Source organism: Lepidochelys olivacea, assembly GCF_965140295.1.
Source record: "Lepidochelys olivacea isolate rLepOli2 genome assembly, chromosome: 8".
In the NCBI taxonomy this organism is placed as follows: Eukaryota; Metazoa; Chordata; order Testudines; family Cheloniidae; genus Lepidochelys; species Lepidochelys olivacea.
Genome location: NC_140418.1, coordinates 25081498 through 25097562, shown reverse-complemented (window position 1 = coordinate 25097562; position 16065 = coordinate 25081498). Strand labels below are relative to the sequence as shown.

Here is a 16065-nt window from a genome sequence, read left to right as displayed (position 1 = left end):
TACTGTCAATCATTTTCCTTTTCTGTGAGAATACCCCTGGGTTTGGTTCAGAACCTCTAAGCTTAATCCTTAAAAGGCTCATTTGTAGTCGTCAGCTCATTCTGTAGCTGACTGCCATCAATTCCACATGCAACTCAGCAAAATTTGCTATAGTATATTAGGTTCCATGTTGTCAAGCTGATTTTTCCCAGTCCTGAGATAATGAAGAGACAAATTACATTTTAGTTGCCTATTTCAAACTTTAAACAATGTAGCTCATTTCTGATCTGCTCCATTCCTGTTACTCCAGCTTGGGGCTTGTCTGAGCAAAGACTTAGACTTGCTAAATTTGCTCAGTTATGTGGTCAGATGAAGGGTGTGACTGCGTTTACATTGGTTCTGTCTATTTTTGTCACGGCTGGACCTGAATTGTAGGGAATACTTCCTCATGGAGATCACTAAAGATATTTTAAAGTCTGGAATGAGATTAAAGCCCAGGATTCCCAGAGACTAATGTTTGCACTCCACAGCATAACACCAGTACAGTGTTTTATGAATTCACTAAGGGTCTGATTGGCACCTACAGTTCAAGCTGAAATCAGTGGGAACTGTTGATTCAAAGCACCCAAGAAAATGAGGTCCTAAATCAGCATTTAATCAAAAGACTGTTCAAGCAATATTTTAGGTCCACTTTGTCCATCCTTACTTTTCAACTTACTAAAACAAAACAGACTGTATTTTTCCTCAAATTCTCTTCTGATCTTTCAAACACTCTTCATATCATTATCTCACATGACAAGAACTAAAGATCTTTGTTTTAGATGGTAAAAGCCGGTATCAGGGTGCTCAGTTGCATTGCAAACCTGATGTTGAGCTTCCCCACTGACTTTACTGGTCTTTAGGTCAAGACCTAAGTGATCATTATTACTGTCCCTGGAGAAGCCCATGGTAACTTCAGTGATTTCTGTTAATAGACTGAGCTAATTTTTCCCATGTAGTTAATGATGACTAAATCTCAAAAGGCTTAGAAGTTTTTTGTTTGGTTCACATAACAGTTGAAAAATTCCATTGCATATTTGAACATTATCCAAAACCTATGAAGTTTCCTGTCTCTCCCTACTTTCCTCACTTCTACGTCCCAACACAACCAGGTTTTTCTCTTCCAGGATTTCCAATGCATCCTGCGGATTCGAACAGGCCCTTCCCAGCAATTCTCATCTTCCTACTTTCAAATAGGCCCACTACATTTGAGGCCTTTGCATAGAGGGAGATTCTCAGCTCTAGCAGTCCCTATCTCTTTCTCTCCTCTGGGGTATAACCAGATGCTAACTTCCAACTTTGTTTCACAATCAGGGTACACCATTGTGCATATTCCTAGCTGCAGCATGTTGTAGTTATGAAGTTTTACTAAAAAAAAAACAGGAGTACTTGTGGCACCTTAGAGACAAACAAATTTATTAGAGCATAAGCTTTCATGGGCTACAGCCCACTTCAACAGATGCATTGAATGGAAAATATAGTAAGAAGATATATATATGGCAAATGCCACTTTCTCTGTATATATGTGTGTATATATATATATAAACTGTAAGAGGCTAATTAATTAAGATGAGCTATTATCAGCAGGAGAAAAAAAAACTTTTGTAGTGATAATCAAGATGGACCATTTAGACAGTTGACAAGAAGGTGTGAGGATACTTAACATAGGGAAATAGATTCAATATGTGTAATGACCCAGCCACTCCCAGTCTCTATTCAAACCCAAATTAATGGTATCTAGTTTGCATATTAATTCAAGCTCAGCAGTTTCTCGTTGGAGTCTGTTTTTGAAGCTTTTCTGTTGCACAATTGCCACCCTTAAGTCTTTTACTGAGTGGCTAGAGAGGTTGAAGTGTTCTCCTACTGGTTTTTGAATGTTATGTTTCCTGATGTTAGATTTGTGTCCATTTATTCTTTTGCTTAGAGACTGTCTGGTCTGGCCAATGTACATGGCAGAGGGGCACTGCTGGAACATGATGGCATATATCACATTGGTAGATGTGCAGGTGAACGAGCCCCTGATGGCGTGGCTAATGTGATTAGATCCTATGATAGTGTCACTTGAATAAATATGTGGACAGAGTTGGCATCGGGCTTTGTTGCAAGGATAGGTTCCTGGGTTAGTGTTTTTGTTGTGTGGTTGCTGGAGAGTATTTGCTTCAGGTTGGGGGGGCTGTCTATTAGTGAGGACTGGTCTGTCTCCCAAAATCTGTGAGAGTGAGGGATCATTTTTCAGGATAGGTTGTAGATCTTTGATGATGCGCTGGAGAGATTTTAGTTGGGGGCTGAAGATGACAGCTAGTGGCATTCTGTTATTTTCTTTGTTGGGCCTATCCTGTAGTAGGTGACTTCTGGGTACTCTTCTGGCTCTGTCAATCTGTTTTTTTCACTTCAGCAGATGGGTATTGTATTTTTAAGAATGCTTGATAGAGATCTTGTAGGTGTTTGTCTCTGTCTGAGGGGTTGGAGCAAATGTGGTTGTATCTTAGAGCTTGGATGTAGACAATGGATAGTTTGGTGTGGTCTGGATGAAAGCTGGAGGCATGTAGGTAAGTATAGCGGTCAGTAGGTTTCCGGTATAGGGTGGTGTTTACGTGACCATCACTTATTAGCACAGTAGTGTCCAGGAAATGGACCGGTTGTGTGGACTGGTCTAGGCTGAGGTTGATGGTGGGATGGAAATTGTTGAAATCATGGTGGAATTCCTCAAGGGCTTCTTTTCCATGGGTCCAGATGATGAAGATGTCATGAGTGTAGCGCAAGTAGAGTAGGGGCTTTAGGGGACAAGAGCTAAGGAAGCGTTGTTCTAAGTCAGCCATAAAAATGTTGGCATACTGTGGGGCCATGCAGGTACCCATAGCAGTGCTGCTGACTTGAAGGTATATATTGTCCCCAAATGTGAAATAGTTGTGGTTGAGGACAAAGTCACAAAGATCAGTCACCAGGTTTGCTGTGACATTATTGGGGATACTATTTCTGATAGCCTGTAGTCCATCTTTGTGTAGTCCATCTACATCCATAGTGGCTAGGATGGTGTTTTCTGGAAGATCACCGATGGATTGTAGTTTCCTCAGGAAGTTAGTGGTGTCTCGAAGATAGCTGGGAGTGCTGGTAGCGTAGGGCCTGAGGAGAGAGTCCACATAGCCAGACAATCCTGGTTTTACTAGTTTCAGTGTAACATTTTTCAAATCTTTTTAAATTTAACATTTCCTTATCTAGATTTTAGTGTCACAGGACAAAATGTTTTTGCTCATTTACACCCATTTAAACCTGGAGTAACTACATCAACTTCGACTGAGTTACACTGATAGCAATAACAGCAGAGTTGTTAGGTCAGGCCTAAGAATCTCTGAGAAATGTCACTGAAGATCACAGTCCTGACAAGTTAGAATATGGCTATGTTGAAGTCACTGGGAAATAGATCCAGCTAGGAGACTCATACATTTGTCAGACATGGCAAAGAGCCCAGACTGAAGAGTAAGGGACCGTGAAGGAGATTCCTTCCTCCTATAGTCTGGGCTGAAAGTGATCAATTAAGATTAAAAGATTACAGTTCATAGTGTCAGATGCAAATCACTTCTTATTTGGGGAAGTTTGGAGGAGAAAAGTCTTGCACAGCAGCACTTAACTAACAAACAAATAAGAGTTTTTCTCTCTGATGCTGAAAAATTCAATGCCTGATCAAAGTATATTAGGCAGTCAAAAATATACACACACTGATGAGCAACATAACGTGCTGTCACTGGTACCAATAAACAACATCAATTCTGAGAAACTCAATAGCTCATCTGAAAACTAAACTGTGAAACAGTTAGTAATGATGTCAGATTGCTAGAGAGAAGTTTGATTATCTTTAATAGTCACTGGATACCAAGCATGAAATGATGTTGACTACAGCCAGGTCTCAAAGGCTTATTGCATTTGTCATAAATTATAAATATCAGAAAGTGGCTGGTATAGCCAACTCTGACCGAATTACTGAAGGTGGTGTAGCTATGGATCGGGAGAGGTTACTGAAAATGAAATTAGATGTTTGATGCTTCTGTGAGGTCTTCTACAGTAAAACACTTTAGAAATTAGAGCAAATGGAATGGAATGGAAGATTAAATGGCGGGGAGGGGTTTCATATGTAAGCCAAAGGTTTGCCTAGATGAAGAAATGGCATTAGGATTATTTAATACATGAGCCTCCAACATTGGAAACTGCCAATGGACATACTATACTCAGCTTACAATTTACTAGAGCCCGATAATATTGGAGATCAGAACCACAAGGCTGGAATCAGAGTCAGGCTAGGGAGCCATTGGCAGGAGACAAACTGGAGATCTGTAATCTCAAGACAGATGTCAGGAAATAAAGTCTGAAAATACAAAGAACAGGAAGAATGAGGTACACAGTCCAGAGCAGGGTGGAACCCAGTTGTTCAGACAGCTCCCTGCTCCTGCTGATGGCTTAAGTAGGGCCAACAGTCCAATCAGTCACTCTGAGACCCCACCAATCAGATCTCAGAACAGGGGTTTAACCATATTAAATAATAATCTACTGGACCATTTTCTGAGATAGTTATTTAGATATTAATTTATAAAATGCCCATTATTGTGGATCATACTGTTCCAAAAATAAATCAGACAGCATCTCCCCATTCCACATTAATAATAATCCATGCCAGTTGAAATGCCAGATTATTCTGTCCTGTTCTTTTTAGATTCTTATACTGTACTCGCTTCTGCTATATTTGAGCACCTAAGCAAATGCATCTTGCATTACATTTTAAATGCCATCAAACCCTGGCAGAAGCAAATCCCAAACACAAAGGCCCTTCATTGAAAATACCCTAATGCGGCACGGACCGTAAAGATCTTCCTGCTGACCATAACTGCTGTGACGTTTGTCATGTGTCTATTGGTGAGTATCAGGGAGAATTAAGGATGTGTAGTTATCAAGAGGCATAAACCTTTGAAATCACCTGTGGTTTCTTCAAGCTGTAGTCACAATTAACGCTGAATAAAATTCTGTGTACGATTTACAGAATGTTTTTTGGATTCCATGTATATAAAATGAAATACAATAACATGACAATATGGTAATAAAAATGCACTTTGAGCATGGGTAGGCATTGTTCCTACCCATGCTTTTTAAAAGGGAGGAGTTGAACTGAGTTCAGCTCAGGTCATTCTGTATTTTAGGTCTGGTGGATTTTATTCTTCTTCTCAGAGACTAGATGGGCAAGTGAAGAACTTTCAGGAAGTTGGATGAGTTTGAGTCTGATAACAATACAAAAGGCATATGGTCACAGAGAAAGTTAAATCTGTTTTCCTACCATAGAAGATTTACTCATAGATCTTGCAAGTATTGAAGCAGAAATTTAGACCTCAGTAGATAAATGTGTGTGTGCTGAAGTGAAGTAGTGATTAAGGGTCAATTTCAAAGGAAGCATCTGTCCTAGAGAAGTATTGTATGAACTTGCATTACTGGAAGAATATCTAAGAATAGCAGTAAAGTGCTTGCAAAGGCTACCAGTATTCTTTTTTCTAGGTCCACTTCTGCTATAGTTTCACATTTGCTCCAGAGATATGTAAATGTAAAGGGAGATGAGTAGTTGCTGCAGTGTAGGGATATGCCTGAGTGATCAGAGGGTAGAAGAAAAACCAAATATGACCCTTATCCTTATTTCCATCAAAATGATGCAATTGCTCTATTCTCCATGCTGGAAGAATACATATTTTTTCCTTCTTGAAATTATTCTTGATTAGAGATTGTGTGAGATTACTTGCCATTTCCAAAGTTTATAGTATATGCCTATTTTAAGGCCTGATTGCACTTCTCATTCACACTGGTGTAAATCAGGAGTATCTCCTTTAAAGTAAACTATTACAGCAGTGTAAGATTGATGTGAAATCAGTATCAGGCCCAGGTATGTAGCTAGGAGCTTGAGCCAACACCGATTTGCGCATGCAGTTTAATGGTTTTGCGTGTCTCAATTGATTCAAAAATCTGTCTCCAAGTTTCTTTAATACACTGAAGTATTCATCTGATTGAAATTTATTTGTAATAATTACCAATTGGTTATTCATTGTTTGATAGAAGATGACAGCAAAGAGAGTGGGGAAGCACAGAGAGACAGGGAAGTGATGCGGCACTACTTCTGTAGGGGTTGAATATGGGAGAGCTCTGTGTCCCCTTATAGTCTATGGAAACTATAACTGGCTAGCAGAGAGAACAGCATTCTGTCAGGCTGTCAATCTAAACTGCACATAGGGCATTCATCACCTAGTAGCTGAGCCCTTCCCAAGGATTTATAAATAGAAATAAATCTTAAATAACTTGACTAGCTAAGTGGTAGGGTTCTTTGTGTGTAAGAGACAGTGGTGTGTGTATGAAGAAATTGTTGAAGGAAAGCACGAGCAGTGGTGGGGGTGGGGGGAGAGTTCCTGGATGGAAAAGGGGGTACCAAAGTTAGGGTGATTTCGCAGCATAATACAGGGCTGTTGCTGTAATTCCAGCCACATGCCTTTGCCCCAGGATGAGAAAGATTTTACCCTGTGACCCCTAATCTCTCATTACTTGAGCCTTATGTTAGCAAATTGAATCTCACCCCATGAAAACAGCTTTTTGCAGCAGGATAAAACAACCATTTACTGCATGCATAGAAGGTACACATTTTTGAACAGTAAAGAAAAGAAATATTATGACAAAGAAGTTTTGGGGCTTTGTTTTATCTTGCAAAATCCTCCCAAATATTCATTTTCCATTCTCTGTTAATACAGCTCTATCCCTATGTGTGTATAGAGTATGTATAGAATGATGACTGAAAAGACCTTAAACTTACTCTTCTAATTAGCATTCATCATACAAAGTGGAGTTTTAGTACATTAGCACCAGGTTTTAATGCTTTGGGCCTCTTTAGGATGACAAGCTCTGAAAAAAATTACATAATATAACATCTGTTGATGAACTGTTGTCTGATTTGTACAGCATTTTGCTTCACACTGTAATACTGTGGTAAGTGCCACCTGGTTTTGTATTTTCCTGTCAGTATAATAATAATCTAACCTTTAGCCTGTATGTTGTGTAAAGATGTAAACTATCTACTGCTGTGTTAAACACATTAAACAAAGTAATTAATTAGCATCTTGCTGACAGGATTAAGCACAGTGGGTCTAAACATTTAAATTGCATATGGAGCAATATCAAGACTTTCTTTTGGCAAAGTCTGTAAATAGCTCTAAGAAACAGCAACAAAGATGTTATGTTCTGGAATTGATTAGAAGGGTCTTTCTGTGGAATGTGCTGATTGTGAAATAGAGCTTTGCTATTAAATCATGCCTGAGTTAATGAGGACTGTATAAGATTGAGTGGGCATTATCAAAAAGGATAGAATCTGCTTGAAAGAGGAATCAGCAAAGTACTCAAAGACAGAAATCCTCAGTTCAGTTCAGCTCTTCTTAGATAGTTATTCCTTTAGGTGCATTACTGAAGTAATAAATTCCTTAAAATTACAGGGACATTTTTACCCTTTTGAATGCATTATATTTGTTCCAGTGACCTTTGAAGACTTGTGGCTCTGCAGTCCATTTTTGTAATGATCAGATAGTGACTCCAAAGGAGATTTCTCCTTTCTTAGGTGGAGGAACAGACAGGGCCGACTCTAGGTTTTTGCCACCCCAAGCTCCGAGAGCACAACTGCCCAAGCAAAAGAAAAAAAGGATTTTTTTTCCTTTTTGCCACCCCTGGAATTGTGCCGCCCCCCCAGGCACCTGCTTGCTTTGCTGGTGCCTAGAGCTGGTCCTGGGAACAGAACTGCCCTCTCTATCATGTATGTCACTAAATATTATTTCCCATGGTCCTTTCTGCAGTTAAATTATGTTTGCATTATTAAATCATTTTTAAAGATCTTCAGCCTGTGTAGGCCAGAAGAAAAAAACCAAAAAGGATATATGCTTCATATTTCCTACCATACAGTTAAAGATGAACATCTGAACCTGAATAATTGATTGTCTGTGAACCAAATGCACAAATCAGAAGATTTGTTCACCCCCACTTGAGGCTTATGTTACCATTTGGAGTTGCATTACTAAAGTAATAAATGCCTTAAAATTTCAGGCCATATTTATCTCTGGCATAAATCCTTTGAAGTTAACCAAATTTCCGCAGGAATGCATTTGAGCCAGCTTGTAAGTGCTGATCTAATGTGAGCTCAAATGGTTCCTTAGGGACAGCTACACCAGCCAGAGATCATACATTGTGAAAACTCCCTCACGCTCCCAGCCCACCCAGGGAACTGTTCAGGTGTACTGGAAAAGAGGGGAGTTGTTCAACATTTTAAGTAAAAACTAATAGCATCTATTGGTACATCTGCAAGTACTTAATTTGCTATAATAGGGGACCAAATGTTGACCTCAGTAACAATGATGCCTCCCCAGTGACGTTAACATCCCGTATAGGCTTTTTAGAATGGACGGTAAGTACACAGACTGCAAAGAGGCCTCTTGCTGCTTTGAGAATCAAGTATGCACAGAGGTGAGGCCATGAAATTCTAACACAGGATCAAGACCTACATTTCCAGATGGAATATTGTTTCCTTTATACCTGCAAAATCAAATATGGAAAAATAATAAAGCTGAAGTAGAATTGGGTTTACAGTTTCTAAAATAAGAGCCCTTTTGCTTTTCAGATCCTTGAATTCAAGCCATTGCCAGTATGATACAGTAACTGTTGTGCTTGCTGTGTTAGGTGTGCCAATCTCTAAATTGTGATTACAATAGTGAATGTGGCATCATGTCTATTATACTGCAACATAATGAAATTCTTAATTTTTCATTCACTATCATCAACTTCTTAAAGATAACTCAGGGAAACACTTTGCTGAAAGAGGGGAATTATTTGCATGCTGCTCCAATTATATATAATGATTCATTTTTTCCCCTTCCTTACTGTTCCATTATATTTCAGTCCACAAAGTCAGAAACTTTAGATCTGGCTAATCTCAACCTGAGTTAATATTTCTGTCACAAAGTCTGAGCACCATGGTCTTTAAAACTTCTTGAAATGAAAATACATGGTTTTATAATCAAATAGCGTCTCTAGGAATAACTTCACATTAAAAGCACCATTCCATAGCTAATTTTCATATCTTTTACATGGCATACAATTTCAGTACTCCAGTGCAATTTGACACACTCAGGATTCACAAGCCATTCAAGCCAATTCCCATTCCTTTATCATTTTTAAATGAAACAATTTGAATGAATAACCCTAAAGAACTGATACTTTAAAAAAAGCAAGTTCAAAATGAACATTGATTTCCTCACCTCTATTTGGGTCTAAAATATTTGTTTTAAAAATAGTCAAATCAAATTTAGAAATGCTGTCAATGTATATAAACTATCTATACCTTGTACTTATATTGCTGTACTATATGAGCACCTCACAATCTTTTAATGTATTTATCCTAACAGACACCCATGAGGTAGTTTTAAATATTATCCCCATTTTACTATGGGGAATTGAGGCACATTAACACTAAATGACTTGCCTGTAGGTCATACAGGAAGTCTGTGGGAAAGTAGGGGATTTAATCTAGGTTTCCCAAATCCCATGCTAGGGATTTAGCTACTGGATCATTCTTTCTCTCCAATCATAGATGCCCCTATAGGCCACAGATATGACTTCCAGGACCAAGGGGCACAGTGACAGTTTGCCAGAAGCCTGAGGGCCTGTCATAAATATAAAGGGAAGGGTAAACCCCTTTGAAATCCCTCCTGGCCAGGGGAAAGCTCCTCTCACCTGTAAAGGGTTAAGAAGCTAAAGGTAACCTCGCTGGCACCTGACCAAAATGACCAATGAGGAGACAAGATACTTTCAAAAGCTGGGAGGAGGGAGAGGAACAAAGGGTTTGTGTGTCTGTCTGTAGTTGTCTTGGCCAGGGACAGAACAGGAATGGAGTCTTAGAACTTTTAGTAAGTAATCTAGCTAGGTATGTGTTAGATTATGATTTCTTTAAATGGCTGAGAAAAGAATTGTGCTGAATAGAATAACTATTTCTGTCTGTGTATCTTTTTTGTAACTTAAGGTTTTGCCTAGAGGGGTTCTCTATGTTTTTGAATCTAATTACCCTGTAAGATATATACCATCCTGATTTTACAGGGGGGATTTCTTTATTTCTATTTACTTCTATTTTTTATTAAAAGTCTTCTTGTAAAACACTGAATGCTTTTTCATTGTTCTCAGATCCAAGGGTTTGGGTCTGTAGTCACCTAGGCAAATTGGTGAGGCTTTTTACCAAACCTTGTCCAGGAAGTGGGGTGCAGGGTTTTGGGAAGTATTTTGGGGGGAAGGACGCGTCCAAACAGCTCTTCCCCAGTAACCAGTATTAGTTTGGTGGTGGTAGCGGCCTGTCCAAGGGGTAATATTTTGTACCTTGGGGAAGTTTTGACCTAAGCTGGTAAAGATAAGCTTAGGAGGTTTTTCATGCAGGTCCCCACATCTGTACCCTAGAGTTCAGAGTGGGGGAGGAACCTTGACAGGGCCACAGCAGTTTATGAGAGATATTTACTCACAGATACAGGGACCACATCAATAGTAAAACACCCACTGATTTACATGGGTAGGGTGACCAGATGTCCTGATTTTATAGGGACAGTCCCGATATTTGGGGCTTTTTTTATATGGGCTCCTATTACCCCCCACCTCCTGTCCTGATTTTTCACACTTGCTATCTGGTCACCCTATACATGGGTGGTGGATTAGGGCCATAATGTACTTATTTATAGTGTGCCCTAGTCTTACACTGATGCATAGCACTAAATAGTGCCTAGCTCTGCACAGATGGGAAAGAGTAGGACAAAGACATAAGGATCCTACCCATACACACATCATATGCCCCTTTTTAGGGGTCAGGTACAATCTCTCATTGTGTTCTTAGGGCCAGATTCTGCTTTAAATAATGTAAATGGAAAGTCTCCCATTAATTAAATGCAAACTTTTCAGGCCTCCGGTGCACAAGAACAAATACAAGCTTTATTCCTGGCTCTACTCTATGTCAGCTTCAGTTTTAACCTGTTTGTGCCTCAGTTCACTCTCCTGTAATGTGCACACAATATTCTTTATTTGCCTTACAGGGCTGTTGTGAAGCTGTTTTGCTGCTAGAACACTTTCTGCTTTTCACATGTTATATGTAAGAATCTTTATACATTTTCAGCATTAGCGCTGCTGACATCCTGGGAGCTTATATAACTCAAATGCCAACATACTTGGCATCTCCAAGTTCCTGGGTTATCTTCAGTTCAGAAGCAACTTCAGGCATACTCTTTACTGGGAGCTGGAATCTGCCACTAGAAGAGGGAACCTGAGATGGAACAAAAATGTCAGACACAAAAACGAGCAGGTAATGCAAACTTTTCTAAGCCCAGGAGCTATCAGAGGCTGTTCAAATATTAGTCAACGTTCAGGTCACATCATAGTCTCTTTCTGATTGTGCTTTTTCTCTTTTTGGTGACTAAGTGCAAAGGGGAGGGGTGTTTGAAGCAAGCCCAAGGCTAGGCGAGGGAGTATGGCTGAGAGACTATGACAGAAAGTCAGTAACCCCAGAACTGTGCTTTAAGAACTTTTTTTTAAAAGGGAAAAGGGATGATAAATGAGAGGGCAATATACCCCAGGGATTGGACATCAATTTGTTGTCCTGGAAATGTATTTTGTTAATATGTGACACTATTCAGGGAAAGCATTACACTTTTCTGTCACTCTCTCTGTATATGTATATTTATATATTATGTATATACATTTTAAATTAATTGTACATTTAAAGACCTTTATTCAGAGACTATACTGTTTACATTGCAGGCACATTTTCTGTTTTTCACTCTTCTTTGTTTCTTTATTACTTCTGACATTTCAGTGAAAACAGGATGCTCGTTCCTTAAGAGTTCACCTAAAGCTGCTGTGTATTGCCTACATATATCCAGAAAATATCCCTTCCTAAAGCCATATAAGACCAGAAAATCATACCCTCCATTTTCAAAAGCAAAGGAGGCTCAGAAGTGGCAGTTCTGGGTTGCAGCATTGTTCTCCTGTGTACTAAAATAAATCCACCCATGAGGCTGTGTCTTGTGTTTATTGGGAAAGTCACTGTTCTTGTTATTCCTCCCCAAAACCCAAAAAAAAAAAAAAGAACACATGGAGAGCAGCCTGAGCCAAAAAATGAACCAGAACCAAACCTGGATCCACATTTAATTTTGCAATTTGAATTGAGCTCTAGTTAGCAATATTTCTGACAAAATGCTTATTTAAAAAGGTATGACAAGAACCAACTGTGCATGCATGCATGAGATTGCAATAAGAGGCAAGCTAAAGATACTATCATGGAAAGGTCCTTTGAAAAAATAATTACTATGTCAACTATTTTGTGCAAGAAAATATTTTTAATTACCTCAGAACTCCCACTTGTTACAAAATGAGGTGTCTGGGTCTTTAAATTTCAACTGGTTACATAGAAACACTCAATTTATCTCAACAGTCTAGGTTTATTTTATCCACAGTATTTACTTGCACAGAAACTACAGTGTGTCAGACTTTAAAATCAACAGTATTCTTCCCTGTTTTTCTCTGCAGTGTTTCCGTGTATGGCCTGCCAGGCTTGACACTCATAAATCTAGTAGAGTTCAAGACTATATAAATAAATAAAAGCTGACAGCCTGTCACCTGGAACAGCCAGTCTTGTTTTTATCACATTGCAATAGACATTTGAGTTTGCCTGAGGTTGACCTTGAGTTTGCAGGTGGTTTGGGAAGCTATTTACTAAGTCTACTGGGGTGGGGTGGGGTGGGGTGGGGGGTGGAAAGTAACAGGGAGCCTAAAATGAACTAAACTGAAAGCTATGACGCTGCTCTTTAAACAAAGAATATTGCTGACCCATGTCAGAATATTGCTATTCTTTAAGTGCCATATTCTAGCTTCTGTGGCATGGATATGCAAAGTAGTGTGGGCTAGAAGGGATAAGGACACATTCCCACTTTCATTCTGGTGAAGGAGGCAGCCAGAATCTTACATGTCTGTGAGTGAGTATCAGTGGGGATATGGAGCAATGGTGCATGTTACCAGACATGGGCACTGCAAAGAGTATGAGGGACTGATCTAACTCTTATTGAAGCTCCTAAATTGTGACCTGGTCTTCATGTGGTTGCATAGGCTGGGGGAAGAGGGAGGAAAGGTACACCTTGTGCAGCCGGCAGAAGGGGGTTCAGTTCCTGAACTCAGAGAAGTGCAAGGGTTACCTCCAGGATGCCCCCCATCATAAGGAGTCTGAGGGGGAACAAAGAATAGGCAGGCACATGGCTCCCCTCACATACAGACATTCATTCTGTGAAATATACAGCACAGCTCAAAAAGGGTGTAGACTGGATAGTGAAATACTCCTCACCTAGTGAAACTGAAGAGGCCTGGGAAGTCTTGTGCCTCCCTGAGGTAAATTTCCCTTTAGGCTGTGCAACTCTGCACCACCCCCAACAAAGCACAGTGGAGCCCTTCATTTGAGTTGAGGACTTGTATTTAGAGAGGGGGAGCAGAGCCACTGTGGGGGCTGCTTTACTTTGCACTTTACCACTCCCATGTATTGTTTACTTTTCTTGCCTCAAAGCTGCCCTTTGTCCCCTCAGAGTTATACCAACTTACATCTCCATTGACTTACCAATGTATGATATACACTGCTATTTAACCCACCTCTGAATCTGGCCCCCTGACAGTAAGGAGGGGAGTGACACAGAATGCTGGAGACCAAAAAGGGATAGATGTGGCCAGGGTTCTTCTCACCGCTCCTACTGCCACACTTGCCCCCTGGCCAGCAGTCTGGTGCATGTACCCTGGGTATAACATGTTGTATCCCTTTAAACACCTGAAAGGGTATAACCATGGGTGCATTCCTTTATCATCTGTAGGCAGAGCCTCTCCAGCCAGTGACCCTCTACCCCAGGCACGAATGTTACAGTGGGTTCAAAAACCAAATTCCAGCCCTCAGTGTCATTCAGTCCACCAAAGTTAATTATTGGGAACAACTGTATTTCCCTCCTTGCTTCTGCATAAAAATTAGCAGCATCTTTGGACAGAAAGGAGCCACAGTGACATATTCAGGTCAGTCCAGTGACACAGCTCATAGGAGTTTAATTTGAACTTTAAAAAAGTTTGATTACAGCCGTGAGGTTTTATTGGCATTTCACACTAAATAAAGTAGCATGACTAAGTTCTCACCTTCTGCCAGCTTGTCTTTCTTAATTTATACTTATGAAGACAGAAAACAGCCTCTTAAGTTCCAGAAAATTTAGTGACTAGGAACATAAAGTGTGTATCATTCAGAATTGACCTAATTTCAAATAGACTTCATAACAGTTACATAGATGAACAAATCACTGTAGTTCTCCTTTTCACCCAGAGTTGTTCTTCAGAGAAGTTGCCATCAGAGGAAAAGTGAGATAATAGTAACCATATTTTCATTTTAATATCTAGGAGAATGTACTACTCAATCACTAAAATGTTAGTTTCTTCATTAAAAAAAAAGATTGTTTCATTCATGGTGCTTACAATAATTGGGCCAGTTTCTCAGTTATGCTAAGACCCTTTTAAACCACATTGGTAATATTAGAAAGGGCCCTTAAAGGAGATGTAAATATAATTCAAGACATTAATGATAATAATACCACCTCTTTAGACTTCTGTCTGACTGTCTCATACAGTGTTGTACTTTATATTTAAGACTTCATAATACCTCTAGGAGTAAGCAAGTGTTATATCCATTGGTGAACATGGAAAAACCAGTGCACACAGGATAATCCCTTTGTCCTGGGTGAGCAAACAACTTCTAAAAACAAATATGATCTGCATATGTAAAAATTGTATAGCAAGGCAGCCAGCCATCTGAAATTGAGCTGAGTGGGGAAACTGGGCTGAGTGAGAGTAGGTGTAATCACCAATGTTCTTCACTCTATTTAATACATTGTTTTGTTGTTAGATTACAGTTTCTTTGACATTTTTCCTTCTAATGGAGAAAGACAAATTGCTAAGTATATTGTGGAAGTAAGCTGAAGGAGAGAAAGCAAACTGTTGCTATTCTAAATATAAGATAAGAGGAACAGTGAGAAATGGAGAGATACAATACAGAAGGGCAACTAGCAAGTAAGAGGATTTGGGTACAACAAAGAGAGTTCTAGTTCTTTAATTTCAGTTGAGTCATATTTAGATAGGAAGAATCAAATAATTCCTGAAAATGTTAAAAGTTCAATGGTAGGGCAGGCACAAAGTAAGCTCAGGAAGCTCAACAAAAGAGAGTGGTTTCTAATGAAAAAAACGTAATTCAGTGCACAGGGTGCATATGATTTCTTTCCAGCATAAAGATGAAGATTTCCACTGCATTCAGTGCAAGGTGATTGCACTGCTGGGGGCCAAGGTGAGGAAGCCCAACTCCCTTCTTCTTGCTGCAGAAAAGCCAGTCCTAACAAAACAAAACAAAAAAAAATCCTTGGCTTCACGTACAGCTGGAGGCATTAACTTGCACAAGCCCTTTATTTTCAAACACACTAGGTACTCAAATGGTCTTTCTGAAAATACTTTAGTATCCTTTAATAAGTCACTCAGTGTGTAAGTACCTAGAGAAAAAAGACAGGGTCAAAGCAGATTTGGGACCAGAAAGGAATTTTCCCCAGGTCAGATACATAGGGAACTTGGGGTTTTTTTCATCTTTCTCTGCGGCATGGGGCACAGGTCATTGGCTAGCATCATATTGATATATCTCATTTAATGATTCCTTTTACATTGAAGAGGCCTCAGGCATTAGTGCACCTTGGTTCCCTGCTGTTCCCTGCATATGACACACAATAGTTTAGTCTCCTGTGGTCTGTAATACTTTGGTCTAATTCTGGTTGTTGGGTTTGGTGCAGGGGACCTGGAGTGATGATTAATGAATGGCTTGTCATATACAGGGAGGTCACACTAGATGATCCATTGGTCCTTCTGGCCTTAAACTCTATGACTCAATGAGATATGTATGTAACAATGAAAATC

At 39.6% G+C, this 16065-nt stretch overlaps 1 long non-coding RNA gene across 1 annotated transcript; it reads left to right on the top strand.

Moving 5' to 3' along the window:
• The first annotated feature begins 9920 nt into the window (after positions 1 to 9920).
• Positions 9921 to 12107, top strand: LOC311525106. The gene is made up of 3 exons (XR_014712683.1): positions 9921 to 9977; positions 11219 to 11404; positions 11915 to 12107. It is a non-coding gene; the product is annotated as an uncharacterized lncRNA (long non-coding RNA).
• Positions 12108 to 16065: the final 3958 nt, after the last annotated feature.